Below are 15,000 nucleotides of genomic sequence, written 5' to 3'. Positions count from 1 at the left end.
GGGCGAAGAGAGGCTTTATGATAATTAGCAAAAATAGTCTGCATTTTCATTTTTAATAATTTTAATTACATCAGGATATTTATATTTATTTCATTACATTAATGGTACCTTAAATACTTATGTACACACTCTTTACTTGTTCACTTTCAGCCTCCCCAGCCCTTATCTTCTTATCTCCTTGTCTTTCCTAACATTTGTCCCCATTTGCTCCATCACTCCAGTTTTCTCATATCTTTGCTCAGTGCTGTTTATTGAAGTATCCTGTTTGCTTTCATCCTTAACTTCCTATTACTACTTTTGTGTTTTATTTGCTAGCTAGCCTGTGACTAGATTTATATAAATGGAATTTCTGATTTGCCTACCTTCATCAGGGCAGCATGTGACATGAGTCAAATTTCAGGCAAAAAGATAACCTAATGCTGTTGAATTCAGCCTCTTGCCTAATGGTAGAACTATCTTGGGCGTGCTGCCATATGGACAAAAACAGGTATGGTTTAAGATCCTCTTCAAATACAGTTGGGATCAATGGTTAGGGAATCATAAATTCACTCCCGGGGTGGTACCTATGTCATTTATGGACAAAGGCAATCTGTAAAATACTCAAAGGCATAGGTGCAAACCTAAGCCATCCTCTAGCCCTTAGGAATTAAAAATCGGGTAAAATTCAGTTAATAATGGCTAGGCTTGTAAGAGCTCTTAAGCCATTAGCCTAGTATTGTGCTATACATTTATGAATGTATGAACCATTAGATGTTTGATCATGTACACTTTCCTTACAATGAATACTAGTCCTACAGAGCCATTTTGAAGAGTTAGGACAAAGCAGTTTAAAATAAAGTTAAACAGTCTCTGAAGTTAAATAGCATCTGTATAAAAGTAATCAGAGATCATCTGCAGATATCAGATCACAAATCTAGTAACTACAGTAAGATCTTCAGCATAGATCACTCTAATATACTTGGAGTTACTAGAGAGCACAGGTGTTGCTTTAGCCTACTTGGCTAGCTCTTATTTTTCACTGAGTTAGTTGCAATAAGAGTATGTTACAGTACATCAAAGCCAACAAAACTTTTTCCATGCAATGTTAAAACATGACTAAGTCCAACCCTTTGTTATATCCAGAAATGTGAGAGTTTTCTTTAAGTGTATATATGTGATCTATGCTGTCCTGAATGCCCATTGTAATTTGACAAGGTATCTGTTTTCATCTTGATAACTCCCTGAAGCTAGGCAATCATACATTTGGGTAAATTTGCATTTTTTATGTTGTTAAAATGTGCAAGAACATAAATCTATGTGTAGAGTTGTCATACTTTTTACTCTACCTTTGAGAACTGGAACCTCATTTGTCACCTTTCAGTTCAACAAATTCAGCAGGTGGTTAAAATCTTCAGAAATGTTTGTGAGGTTGTTCATCCAGACTATGAGCATTACATCATATGTTCTTAGGAGGTACCATGTAATTTTCAGGTGCAGCACTGACTTTTATCTTTAATAAGAAATGTAGCACCATACCTGCTTTAGGAAGTCTGAGAGGAGATTTTCCACTCTTACAGGTAAAAGCATTCTCTTATTATGGCTAAAATATAGTCTTCCATGAATAGCATACTCCTCTAAAAGAAATTCCACTTTCTTGCAATAACCATACCTCCTCAAAACATGAATACCATTGCAAAACATATAGAAAGAAAATGGCTCCTAGTTAAAAAAGTCTGACCTTCTACTATGTTCCTGAATATTTTAACTTCTACAATGCTGCATCATCCCTTCACAAGCAGCCAAACTTATAAGATAGCCTTCCACCTACGACCTCAAAAATCATAGTTAACCTACACCACAGAGCCCTAAAACAAAATCTCTTTGCATGGATAACTGCTTCTCTGTAGTTAAGTCTACATTATGGGAATTAGTCCCGAAAAGATAAAGAAAACATTTTCTTACCAAACATTCCGCAAACAACTAAAATCTCATCTACACAACACTGTCAAATACCAATTTCTCCTCTACCTAATCCTACTATAATGTCTCTCTGTTTCATTTCTACTCTGTCTCCTACCACTCCTTATACAAACCTCCTGGTGAGCATTGTACTGCCTATCTAACGCTAGAGGAGTGGTTTCCAGCTCTGAAATTGTAATTTTATTAGCCTTTTTGGTTTGATTTCTATCCCTTTCAACTTTCTGGCTTAAAAACGCATGTGTTTGCACATTTTTCACATCGTGCAGCACTGCAAGGCTGCAGTTAAACTATTCCAGGTGCCAGAAAGTCTGCTCTTCAAATTTTCCCTTAGAACTAGCTGGTTTCTCAGTAGTAGCACTAAAATCTGAACCCCTGTGACAAGCACTTGCTCTAGAACCTGCTGGAAAGCAATAGGAAGCCTGAGACTGATGCAAGCACTCAACTCTCCTTGTCAATAAGGAGAAATTAATTGTAGGCACTAAACAGCCTATAATTGCAAAGTACCTTGCAAAGGTAAGGGAAAACAGCTCTTAAACTTTACAAAAAAGCACCTAAACAGGCATGTCCAAGGGTCAGCTTCCGGTGACTTCTCCTGTCCACCTGGTGAATCTGGGCATACTGGGGCAATGCGGCAACTGCCTCATGTACACAGACAATCCTCTCCTCCTACCACCCAACACTACAACCTGCGGGAGATGCACTTATATAGCCAAACTGGAAACAAAGCTCTCTCCGGCCAAGATTGTGCTAGACAGTCAAGAGGAGAAGGTTAACACCTGCATCACACCTCAAGCAACTCATAGCCCTTCAAAACTCACACCATCAACACCCACACATAGCAATACTAAACCCACATATGCGGAGGCCCTTAACATTAACCTGCCCAAGCAACAAGGACCTCCGAAGCCGAAACACAAACAAACACCAGTCACAACCAAAGTGACACATAGCTCACTACACCAGTGTGCCACCCAACAACAGCCCCTAAGGCAAGACATTATACCCAACACTTTAGTCATAGGTGACTCTATAGTCAGGCACACTGATGTCCCACTCACCAGACTGAACAAGGAGAAAATTACAGTCAGCTGCCTGTCGGGTGCCAGGATCCGCCACATAACGCATGCACTCAAGTCACTCCACAACAAGTACAAATACGACTCTGTCATTGTCCATGCTGGAGTGAAATACTTGAGACGTACCTCCCTGGACTACATGAAAAGAGATATGGAAGAGCTCTTGGATCATGTGACACAGGCAGGTATGACCCTAGCCCTGAGTAGCATCCTGCCTTCGCCCAGAATGATACGACAGTATAAGGACAAAATGATTGACTGGTGTCATTCAAAGGGGATCCAGTATTTGTCTGCCTGGGAAGACATGATCGACAAACCACGATGCTTTGCCAGAGATGGTCTGCACCTGTCACCCCTGGGATTCAGGTTACTGGCTAAAGCTCTTGCCACCCCTATAGTGCCTTTTTTAGGCAAGGTTCAAAGGATAAAACCACCACTGTAACAGATAGAAGCAGGCAAAGTCTGAAGGTAATGCTACTCAATGCTAGAAGTCTAAACCTCAAAATGCACTCTCTCGAGGCACTCCTAAAAATGGAGAACATTGATATCTGTGCAGTAACTGAGACCTGGTTCAAGGCTCCAGAGAGCACCCCTGCAATACCAGGCTACAATTCTTACCACACTTTTTGGCCACAAAACCAGGACCGAAACACTAAAGGTGGAGGAGTGTCTATATTCACCAAGGATATTCACACCTCCAGGCTAGTTGCCCAACACAATGCATCTGAAATTCTCCAGGTGCAACTAACACTAGGTAAGACTGCAATCCAAATTGTAGCTTGCTACAGATCCCCAACCATGCCCCAAGATTCTCACTACACCTTTCTAAACATACTGGAAAATATTAAGATACGACCAAACACCCTAATACTGGGTGATTTCAACTACCCTGCCATTAATTGAGAAAACTACTCAGGTACTAACTCCTTTTCCCAACTGTTCTTGGAATTCATAAATTCCAATGCCCTGGATCAACTAATCAATTGTCCCACCAGGGGCTCCAATATCCTAGACCTGGTCATTACCAACATGGGAGATAGATGCTCCACACCAGTGGTCACCCCCTCATTGGTCAGGTCTGACCATAAGCAAATCACCCTTGATATCCACATCCCACCCCCACCCCCCCAGTAAGGAAACCTCCTTAAAAACTTCTCCAAAGCCAACTTCAAGCTACTGAAGTCAGAAGTGACAAACTTCACAACACCCACACAGACGGGATCTGGAAGTTCGACTGCAGAATCCTACACTAAGGCACTGTACGAGCACATCCACTCGTGCATGAATCGTGCCATCCCAAATAGAACCAAGATGCTCTTCTCCAAAAAAAGGAAGCCAATCTGGTGGTCCTCTGCTATAAGCAAACTATACAACAGAAGGAAGAAACTGTTGCAAAAAAGAGGAAAATCCCAGGATGCAAAATACTCCCTCACCAGCCTCAGTAAGAAGCTGAGATCCTCAAAAGCTAGTTACGAAAATAAAATTGCCAAAGATTCCAAAGACAACCACAAGGCATTCTATAGTTATGTCAAGAATCTAAATGGCAATGCTCAGATCTGCTCTGAGTTACAACAGAATGGCATTAAATATACTGATCCCAAGAATATTGCCAATATCCTGGCAGATCGATTTAGTGCCAACTTCACCCCACTCTCACCCCCTAAAGGGCCCATCTCAATACCAAAAGATTGCCAAATTCCTATAATCACGGCCACACAGGTAGAAACCGCACTCTCCAAAGGTAAGAATACAGCATCCATGGGACCAGATGACATCCCAGGCTGTGTACTACATAAACTACAAAATGAACTGGCACCTCACCTAAGTGTCATGTTTAATCATAGCCTCACCTCAGGCTTCATGCCCACTGTGTGGCGCACAGCTACAGTTATCCTGCTCCACACGGGAGGATCCACCTTGGATCCCGGGAACTACCGTCCCATCAGTCTGACAAGCCTGATTTGCAAGGGCATGGAACGCATTATCATGGAACTTATAAACAAAGACATTGGCAACCTTCAAACACTGGACCCCACGCAGTCTGGGTTTGTGAAGGGCTGATCTTGTCTCCTGAATCTGATTGACTTCTTTAAATCAGTCTCCAGAGCTGTGGACGAGGGTAAGGCAGTCCCCACAGCTTATCTGGACCTCGCCAAGACCTTTGACACCATCCCCCACTCTGGAATCATAGATAAACTTACTAAGCTAGGAATATATCCCTATGTCACTCAATGGGTTGCTAACTGGCTTACTGACAGAACCCAGACAGTAAAAGTAGCCAACTCCAAATCCAGCTCCAGACAAGTGACAAGTGGAGTACCTCAGGGTTCAGTCCTGGGACCACTCTTGTTTGGCATCTACTTCTCTGAAGTACAGGCCAACACTAAGGGACTCTGGCTAACAAAGTTTGCAGATGACTGCAAACTGGGAGCCATCATTGAATCCCCAAATGATATGGATATTCTACAAAAGGGCCTTACAGAAACAGATGCCTGGTGCCAGAGCCATGGGCTCAAGCTTAATGCCAAGAAATGTATAGTTATCCCCTTTGGAAAAAAACATGTACCCATGAATTACCACATAGGTGGCAGGACACTAAATATCGAAAGTGTGATGAGAGACTTAGGGACACAGGTGGACAGTGGTCTCACTTTTGATAACCACATTGCCACAACAGTCAGGAAATCCTTCTATGTGGCACACCTCATCACTAAGGGCTTTTCATCCAGAAAAAAGGAGGTTATTTTCCCACTGTACTCATCCCTCATTAGACCCATTATAGAGTATAATGCCCCATTTGGTATGTACCTCACATGACATCTGCAACAGCTGGAAAGGCCACATAAATACCTCACTAAAAGAATCACAGGCCTAAAGCAGATGCCATATACTGACCGTCTTAAAAAACTCCAGCTATACTCTGTGGCATATCGTCTACTCAGAGGTGATCTCTGCTTAACATACAAGGTCATGTCAAACCCTGAGCTGTTGGACATGCTCCACTTAAAGAAATCCCAATCCTTCAGAGTCACACGCTCCAGGGATCTAAACCTTGTCATCACAATGAGCAAAACATGCTGGAGGGATAGGTTCCTGACCCAGAGACTCCCCATACTCTATAGACTGCCCATACATATCAAGCAGAGCACCTTATTGGCCCTCTTCAAAAGGAACCTTGATGATTGGATGGGAGATAGGAAATTCACCCCGGGGATCATGTCAGTCGCTCTGCTAGACAGGGGCCTGGAGAAGTAAATATTGTGGGAAGAAATATCCAGGGAATTGTTATGGCTAGGCTTGCATAGGCCCTAGGGCCGACAGCCTAGTACCAACCTATGAACCTATGAATCTATGAACCTATAACACTGCTTACTCAGCAGTCAGTATGATGCACTTTACATAGCTGTATATATTTGCTCTTTTTCTATGCTATTCAGACTTGCATGTTTGATTCTTTTATAGACTGCTAATGTACATGCATGTTCTGTTTGCTCTCTTTTGTCACCTTAATGTCTGCATGCATATTTTACCTTACTCTAAATTTTAGATACATATTTGTCAGTGTCAATGGTGCAGCAGGTAGTGCAGTCACCTTTGGAGCAGAAGGTTCTACAAAAGTACACTTTCTCCATGATCGCACAACCACAGAGAAAAGAGAAAACACCGCACACAGTGAATCACTGCTGATACATAAACACAGACTTGTGAGTGACCATTTTCAAGATACAGATGATGCACTAGATGTATTTGCCTTGTAATTCCTACTGTCATAACACTTTAAACCACACCAACATTAATTCTCTACAACCTAGCCTACTGCACTGCACTGCACTATCAAATGTCATTTCATTAAATATCTTTACATTTAAATTAATTTCACATTACATTTTTAGATATTTTGAGTTTATATAAAATGAAACTTGAAGTCTTAGATCAAACAGTATTTACTGATACATACATGGATTTATAGAAACTGATCAACATGTGAAAACATTGCGAGAGAATGCATTGATGTTTATATGTTGAAAAGCACTGTAACCAGAAAACAAATTTACCAAAGTATGAAAAGATCAGAAAAGGAAAAAAATGTTTATATGATCTTACAAGAAAAAAGCACTATCACAGTCAGACGACATTTGTTAGAATAGTGGTAGTGCCATGGAAAGGGTTTTTGTAAGGTAATGTGCAGGGTTAGGGTTAGAAACAAGGTTAGGGTTAGTAGGCTTCTCCCCCATGTACCACCTTACTAACACCTGCTAACCATTACCCTAACCCTACCCCAACCCTAGTCCTACACCTTACATTCTAAAATCCCTTTCCATAAAGCTGTCACTAAACCAGACGGGCTCAGACACACTCCACATACACCAACATACATCACAACATTCAGTCTATCCCCATACCTTATCAACTCCTTACTCCAGTCTTAATCCACATATGATCACACACACACCCTCATTTGTGCATTCTTTAATTTTTACATCCACAAAAACCCTTCTCCCAAATGTGATTTTACCTTTTGAGTTACAACTATATATATTATGCGTTCCATACACTAGATCGAATTTTCACTAATTCGAAATAGTGCATGGAATGCTCACTGCAGCAAAAGTGCACTTAATCAAAAGTGCAGATTACAGCAGTTCAGTACAACACGGGTGTTGTACTGAACTTCTGTGTAACCTCCGGACCTTGAGGTTAGAGCGCGGGTCATAGTAAAGGATAGCCCTACGGGCTATCCCCTTACCATGACCGTGCCCTACTCTAAGGTCGTGATGATCTGCGCAATGAAGGACATAGTAATGTCTCCACTATGTGATAGTCACGAACGTTGGGGTTAGGGCATGGGTTAGGTAAGGGATGGCTTTACTAACTATCCCCTTACCTACCCGTGCCCTAACCCTAAGGTCCGACTTTCAACCATAGTGGAGGGCATAGCTTGTTTTTTATGTCCTCCACTGTTCTGCGGTGTTTTCAGTGCAGTGCACTTATGCAAAAGTTCACTTTAGTTAAAGTGAACTTTGCAGAGTGAGGCTATTACAAGTTTGAAGTAGTGAACTTTTGTTCTTGTAATAGGAATCCATATATATATATATATATATATATATATATATATATAGGTGTGTATAGGCATGAGTGTGTGTGTGTGTGTGTGTGTGTGTGTGTGTGTGTGTGTGTGTGTGTGTGTGTGTGTGTGTGTGTGTGTGTGTGTGCGTGTATCAAGGGGGTGACGTGTGTGGGTGTGTGCGCATGTGTATATGGTCACCATCCCACTGCTCCAGTATTCCTCTTGTTGAATGCTGTTCCTGGTCTCAAAGTCAAATTCAAGGTTTGTCAGTGCAGAAAGACTCTATTGGTATAATACTGAAATGTCAGCATCTGGGACTGTAATGCCAAAGCTTTCATGCTTTCATTTAGAACAAAGCTTTAGGCACTGGGGTTGAGAGAGAGAGAGAATATGTGTGTGTGTGTGTGTGTGTGTGTGTGTGTGTGTGTGTGTGTGTGTGTGTGTGTGTGTGTGTGTGTTAGAGTAAGGGCCTAAGGAAGGGGGTAGCTTTAGTGTTATGCTTGTGAATTTGTATGTGTGAATTGAATCTGTGTATCTTATTTAATAGTACTGTAAGAAAATGGTATTTACTGTCCTAATGTGGGGTATGGGTTAGAGTTAGTGTTAGCACACATAAGTAAGGTTGTACAGGAGGCATATCCCCCAGAACAACCTTAAAATGGGTGCTAACCCTACCTCTATGCATTAAATCACTAAGCACCCTTTCCTTGATAGTATCATTATGCAGACAGACTGGGACTGCAAGTTAGTGGTCTTTTGCATTATTGTTTATTTATTTACTTATTCTGTTAGTTTTGTCAACATTTGCTAAGGGATACAGTTTGCTTCCTTTTATGATGGTTGTAGTTCAGGGATTGGTGTTTCTGTCATTTGTGCTATGCACATGCTTGTAGCAATATTTTTATGTAACAAATGTTGTCATCTATTAGTAATATATAGAAAGAAAGATGTAATGCAGTTGGTCAAATGTTCACTTGTTCAAATGAAGGCAAAACCAGCAAAAATTATAAAATATGAAAAGATCACAAATTGCCAACTTTCTGATGTATGACATCATGGTACAGTGGAGATTGTGTATTTGCCCTTTCCCCTCTGTAGTGTAATTTTCTTTTTATTTTCTACAAATAGCAGGAAAATGTAGAAGGTGCAGGGGTTTGCCTCACTGCAAAATAGAGTTTAAAAATTTGTTTGTTTTTCAATTTTTAAACAAGTTTGATTTTTTCAGTTTCAAACAGATATGTTCGAGCAGTTTGTACTCGATGTTTTGTGCTTCAGTCACCTGTAGTAAACTCATATATATCACCTGCAGGCTTTTTCTCATTGCATATGCATGCCTCATTGATTCCTGCATCCTAACGATCTGAAGACAATCAGCAGCACTTTCCTTTCTGAATGAATGCATGACTCCATCTACCACTAAATAAACTAATGTGTCAGTTGATTTCTGTATGTGAATTGCTCAGTCTTTTAACGAGGAATTAAGTCTTCCTTTCCCTTCTTCTTTCAGTACCTTGCTCTTTTAATTGTATTTACTAAAAAGTTAACTAGAAGTTTCATTAGTTCTTTTCTTGACTGTTTAAAACTTGCACAGTGAACCCAAAAGCATTGCAACATTGACCATCTTTAGTTACAGGAGACTTTCCAGTATAATATCTTCTTTAAAAATGGCTTAATGCAGAAGTCCCATTATCCATAGTGTCTCATTTCCATGCATTTGAACCTCTAATTTTCTTTTATAAATATAAAACAGAAGGACATTTATATGCTTTTCCCCTAGTCTTTGTTTCTTTTTCTTTGCCCGCCCAAGTCCTGTTATATCTTGTTCCTGTCATTTCATTTGTCCTGTGGCAACAAAGTGATGGAGTGGGTAGCATTGTTGCTACACAGCACTTGTTGTTCCTTGTTACCATCCATCTCCAGTAAATTCATTAAGACACAAAAGCAGTTCAAGGCAAGGCATTTATTGCTCAGAATAGAATGGCAGCAAGTTGAGAGTACACATGGTGCAAAATTATGCAAAATCTAAATTAATCTAACTAACATGGCAGAACTACAGACCTAGGAAAGGTACAACCTAAATTCACATGATTTCTTTTGGGAAGTTCTTTCTAATCATAATTCATATCCTTAATTGACAGTAGAAATACTGCAATCATTATTCAGAACCTGTCAATGCTGTTACATCTCTGCATATTCTCATATGATGTTCTGCTTTCCCATGATTTCATCTGTGTAGTACATAAACTATGTTGTGGGTGGCCACTGTGGTGCAGTGGTTAGGGTTGCCGCCTCACAGCAAGAGGTTTTCTGGTTCAATCCTTGGCTGGGGTGCCTTCTGTGCGGAGTCTACATGTCCTCCCTGTGGTCGCGTGCGTTTCCTCCGGGTGCTTCGGTTTCCTCCCACATCCCAAAGACATGCTGTAGGTAGATTGGACACTCTAAATTGGCCCTAGGCGTGAGTTCGTGCATGTGTGTGTGCCTTCTGTGGAAGGTTGGGCTTCTGGCTGGCAACTTGACACCATAAAACTCCACTGCCAATCATGAGTGGACAGGTGATCTGCTGTGGCGACCCCTAACAGGGAAAGCCGAAAGAAGAAGTACATAAACAATGTTGTATTCATTACAGAACTTCTAACAACAATATAGACTAGTCTCGTGATTTCTTCTAGAAAGCTCTTTCCAATCATAATTCATATCCTTAATTGACAGTAGAAATAGTGCAATCATTATTCAGAACCTGTCAATGTTTTAACATATCTGCATATTCTTATACATGGTTACCCTTTCACATGATTTCATCTGTGCAATACACAAACAATGCTGTATGCATTGACTGTAGAAACACACAATCATTATTCAGAACATGTCAATGCTTTTACATCTGTGCATATTCTTATACATGGCTACGCTTTCTCATGATTTCATCTGTGCAGTACACAAATGATGTATTCGTTAAAGAACTTGTAACAACACAAGAAAAAACTGTCCAACTGCTCCTCTCTGGCAAGCAATGTTCAATAATATTCCTTTGCTTTATAACAAAGCAGTACTATTAGTTTAATTTAACCTGCAACATACAGTTGCTGTACCCCTGCTTCCCAAAATACAAACATGTTTTCTAGTTTGAAACACAGTAATCCATTTTAACAGTTGTAATGTCTGGAATAATTTTACTAGAGAAAATCCATGCTGACACTTATATTTTCTTATATTTAATAAATATTCAACAGTTCTCTAGTTCATTTCTTGATCCAAAATGCATGCCATGGGTGATTGTGTGTTCCTTCAAAGTGCCTGTAGGTACAATTGCTGTGTGAAACTGAGCGTGTCTAAGGACTGATGCTGTGTTATGGCTTAGGTCCCCTGCCCTGTGACCAGTGACTGTCAGGATGGGGTCTGGCTCCCTGTTACTCTTAATTGGATTGAACAGGCAACCAGAGTATGAATGAATGTAATTGTTTTTCTTTCTTTGCTATATAAAGAAATTTTTGAAATGATCACCCTATTTTACTGAAAGCCGCTTCTTCTTCTTAGGCTCTTATTATTATTATTATTATTATTATAACTGCTTTCCCATTTTAGTAGCTCTCTACCCTATTTTGTCAGGAATTTCTTAAGCTTTCCAACACTGCACATTTACTGTGTTGTTTTGCGTGCATGTGCACACACACACACACACACACACACACACACACACACACACACACACACACACAAAATGCAACACATTGATTCAGTCAGGAGAGACATTCTTGTAATTGAGACAAAACATCTAAAAGATGTATCTTTTTCAGGGTACTAGGACCCCATGTGCCATCATCATATCTACCTTTTTCCCACAGTAATATGTTCTAACATCAAGACTGTATGATCTCAGAGTAAAGCAGATCATCAGAAAAAGTCACATCTGTATTTGTTTTTTTTTTAATTTGACCTCCTTCAGTCAGACCATTATAGTATTAGGAAACTGTTGCATAAATGTTATACCATGTTGTCATTATCTATATGTAATCCCAGCATTTCACTGCATGTTTGCTCATATTTACTCTTTTCTTTTTACTGCTTTACCAGACAAAAGCATCTAGCTTGTTCTCTGGAGTGCCACATGTCCCTTTCTCCAAATTACTGTTCACTTCTTTGTATGGTAGCCAGCATGTATGACACCTGCATCTGTTTTAATATTATCTATGATGGAAAACACTAGACCCCATATAACAGATGGTCCAGAATAGTTATGTGGTTACACAAGCAGATGGAGTTGCGTTGCTCAGTAATGAACTTGGTGTTTTTTTTTTCTTTTTAGACATGCAAACAATCTAGCTATCTAGACAGATAGACAGATACATACAGTACATATATAGAAATATTTCTGGCACGGCATTAATGCCCTTCTAGCCTGCCAATATACCAAAACACTTGTTCCCATAATGTGTCCAGGCTATTTTTAAAAATATCTAAACTGGTATTTGCTTTAATATAATTTAGTAGTCGGTTTCATGCATCAGCAGCTCCCTCAGAGAACCAATTAGTACACTTCTCATTCCTACAGAATATTTTTTTTAATTTCTCAAAATCTTTTGGATTTCTAATAACATGATGGGAATGGACCCCATTCCTAAGTCAAAGTAAGATTAAAGTTCATGAAATTAGTTTTGTTTCAGTCTTTGATGTCAGCCAAAATGCTCTTCGCAGCACCCGCAATGTGCCCAGTAATGACTCCTACAATTCGTATGAGGTTACGTGCATTGGTAACATATCTAAATAAAATTGTGGATCCTTTTTTTAAGACCCGTTGCTCCTACCACTATTGGAACTATCTGGGCATCCCTCCTCCACACCGCTCCTGCCTCTGCCTGCAGATCCTGGTACTCTATGATCTTGTGTCTCTCTGTACACAAGAGACTGTCATCAGTGGGTGTGGCGATCTCAATGATCAATGCTACTTTTTTCTTTTTTTCATGGACCACTATATTCGGTTTTCTAGCATCTATCTTTTGAACTGTTGGCAATGAATGAATGAATGGCAAGAATCTTCTACACAGGTTGTCTGATGATTCTGTGGTATTTTTTAATAAACCCAAACATTCCCAGAGCTTAGTTGTCGCTAAATGCCCTATATACCTAGATATCTGTTAGAGACAATGAACAAGTTTAAATATTTTAGTCTTTCATAATAACTTAAATTTTCACATCTATGGATGCTCTTGGTATATTTCTGCTGTACTCTTTCCAGTTTACTCATGCTTGTTTTCTTATAAAGTTTCCATATTGTTATTCTGTATTCAAGTTTGGATCTAACGTAACTAACAAACACTGACTTCATCATTTCTGATTTCCTAGACTTTATACATCTTTTCATACAACCTATAGTTCTATAACTATCATTAACCAACTGGCAGACAAATAAATAGACAGGCAGACATGTATACTGTTTTTTTTTTTTTTTTTTTGCAGACAGTGCATGACGGGATTCATTTTTTTTTTAATCTTTTTTTTTTTTAATCTAAAGGGGACTACTTGGAAAGTTTGTTACGCATGAAATTCAGGACATATGTTATGCTTATTAACTAGTCTCTGTGGGATTATAAGCATACATAAGATGGGTGTTCATAACAGCTGGTTGCTTAGATAACAGCCATGGAGCAGTATTTTTGCTATAGTAGTTAACTGATTAGCACCATTGTATGACATTTCTATTTGACACCAGCAGCTTTTTATGGTATTATGACATTATTTCAAGCAAGCTTCTTTAACTGACTAATAATGATATTAAAGAAGTAAAATGGCAGAGTATAATAAAACAACACCAATAATGTTGGTTTAGCATGCCCAACAATGGAGGCAGTTAAAGCTAGCATCATGGCGTAGAGGAATAAAGCCCTAACTATGGCCCAGGTGACCCACGTTTGATCAGTGGCTTGGTCATTTGAGGTGCTAGTAAGGAGGGATAGGTGCCTATCTCAGGAGGCGGGCATAAGGAAGGTAGGTCCATACAGAGGAAGATGGAATAGACTAATGTGGGGGGGAAGGAAGGTAGGTCATCAAATAAAAAAAAAAATTCCCCAACAGAAGCAGTCACCAGCATAACTCCCCCCCAAGGATGTCCTTAACATCCTCTCTGTCCCTAGCCCTGTGCTGGAGAAAGTCTGGGGATGAAAGGAGGAGCTGGTAGACTTGCTGGTGAATGGGTTAACTAGGGTGGCTGGAAAGTATAAAGCAAAAAGGGGGAGAAAAGATGCTTTTTATATTATCATGCCCTGTCTCATCAACAATGTTTGAAACATTCCACTGTTGATGGAGACTGACAATTTAGTGTTATTGATGGGGTTTCCAATTAATTCAAAAGGATTTTTCTGAGTGTTGCTCGCACGCAGTCTTATGTTTTGTTTGGCTTCAAAGTTACTGGTATTTGATGAAGCATCCAGAATCAATAAAACTGGAATGCTGCTAAGTTGTTTCCACTGTGAAATTCTTCCTCTTTCTACACCTAAGTTTTCCATATTTTTAGGGTTCTGTGCAATTTCTGCCTCTAGCCTTTGTGCTGGAACATGAAGAAACGATATGATCATTATTTAGCTGACCCCGGAATTCATGAAGCTTGCACCAGGCGCAGGCATAGCATAGGCGGTATAATGCCAAATATGGCCGTCGAGCGATTCAGGAACGATCCAATTCCACGTGCACTACCGGCGTATGCCAGAACTGCGCAGCCCCCGGCTTAGGTATGCTAATCACCCCATGCGCAGTGTTGCACCATGCAAATGAATGCATATAGTGATTCATGAAGTGGTGCAGGCGTAGCGTAAGCCCACGGAAATGTAAACCAAAAAACACGGTTTACATTTTCCCAAACAGAACATCGGAGCTATGGAAGCGGGCCAGACCCAGGGTTTAATT

This window comes from Protopterus annectens, chromosome 3.part1, assembly GCF_019279795.1.
Source record: "Protopterus annectens isolate FY-2018-M chromosome 3.part1, PAN1.0, whole genome shotgun sequence".
Taxonomy (NCBI): Eukaryota; Metazoa; Chordata; order Ceratodontiformes; family Protopteridae; genus Protopterus; species Protopterus annectens.
The sequence above is the reverse complement of the archived record's forward strand: the minus strand, read 5'-3'. Positions refer to the sequence as shown.